Source organism: Lathyrus oleraceus, chromosome 7, assembly GCF_024323335.1.
Source record: "Lathyrus oleraceus cultivar Zhongwan6 chromosome 7, CAAS_Psat_ZW6_1.0, whole genome shotgun sequence".
Taxonomy (NCBI): Eukaryota; Viridiplantae; Streptophyta; class Magnoliopsida; order Fabales; family Fabaceae; genus Lathyrus; species Lathyrus oleraceus.
The window spans coordinates 40,955,518-40,955,932 of record NC_066585.1 but is presented as its reverse complement, the minus strand read 5'-3'; the positions used below and the strand labels follow the sequence as shown (position 1 = coordinate 40,955,932).

The following is a 415-nucleotide window of genomic DNA, read 5'->3' as shown; positions in this document are numbered from 1 at the left end:
TCGGCGAAACTGCGGCTACAGTATTCGGAGTTGTACACATATGTTCGACTCTAAGGGCCAACGCGTCCATTTTAGCCTGCATCATGTCTATAGAGCTTAGCTCATGTATTCCTCCTTGGGCTTCCTTCTTTTCCACTGTCGCTCGTTCTACTCCCCATGATTGATGGTTTTGGGCCATATCCTCGATAAGGGCACTAGCTTCAGGGTAAGGTTTATTCATCAGTGCGCCACCAGCGGCAGCGTCGATGGTCATCTTAGTGTTATAATGAAGTCCATTATAGAAGGTTTGGATGATTAGCCAATTCTCTAAGCCATGGTGTGGGCATGCTCTTAATAGTTCTTTATATCTCTCCCAGGCTTCGAACAACGACTCTCCTTGGAGTTGGGTAAATCTAGTTATAAGGTTTCGAAGAAG

The 415-nt window shown here is 45.8% G+C and overlaps 1 non-coding gene across 1 annotated transcript; it reads left to right on the top strand.

The window, feature by feature from the left end:
- Window positions 1-308: 308 nt before the first annotated feature.
- LOC127109510 (small nucleolar RNA R71) lies at window positions 309-415 on the top strand. Its single transcript, XR_007796787.1, has one exon. It is a non-coding gene; the product is annotated as a small nucleolar RNA R71 (small nucleolar RNA).